The sequence below is a fragment of the Myotis davidii genome, unplaced genomic scaffold (assembly GCF_000327345.1).
Source record: "Myotis davidii unplaced genomic scaffold, ASM32734v1 scaffold693, whole genome shotgun sequence".
Lineage (NCBI taxonomy): Eukaryota > Metazoa > Chordata > Mammalia > Chiroptera > Vespertilionidae > Myotis > Myotis davidii.
The window spans coordinates 363,179-363,514 of record NW_006284939.1 but is presented as its reverse complement, the minus strand read 5'-3'; the positions used below and the strand labels follow the sequence as shown (position 1 = coordinate 363,514).

The 336-nt window shown below is 70.2% G+C and overlaps 1 protein-coding gene across 1 annotated transcript in view; it reads left to right on the top strand.

Moving 5' to 3' along the window:
- The window catches only part of POLN (polymerase (DNA directed) nu), an 84,769-nt gene that overhangs the window by 79,990 nt on the left and 4,443 nt on the right, over nucleotides 1-336 (top strand). The gene's annotated exons all lie outside the window — the stretch shown is intronic.

The following is a 336-nucleotide window of genomic DNA, read 5'->3' as shown; positions in this document are numbered from 1 at the left end:
CCAGGCACGGCTGCCCCTCTGAACCCCCTCCGCTCAGAAGCACCCGTGTCTCCCAGACGCCCAGTGTCCACCTGGCCCGAGCCTTTCCTTCGCAAGTTCAGCAACTGGGGAGAGTCTGCGCCCGACCCAGGCCCCGGCCGGGGGGCGGCCCGAGACCCAGTCGCCCTGCCGTCTCCGCCCTGCACAGGGCTGGTCCCTGTTCTGCAGGGACTCGGGGCGCAGAGGCTCCTCTCTGAGCTGCGCCTCGCAGCTGCACCCAGGTCTCCTGAGGGTTTCAGCTTGGCTCCTCGTCCATGTGTCCCCCCCTTCCCCCCCGCGTCCGGCTCACTGTCCACG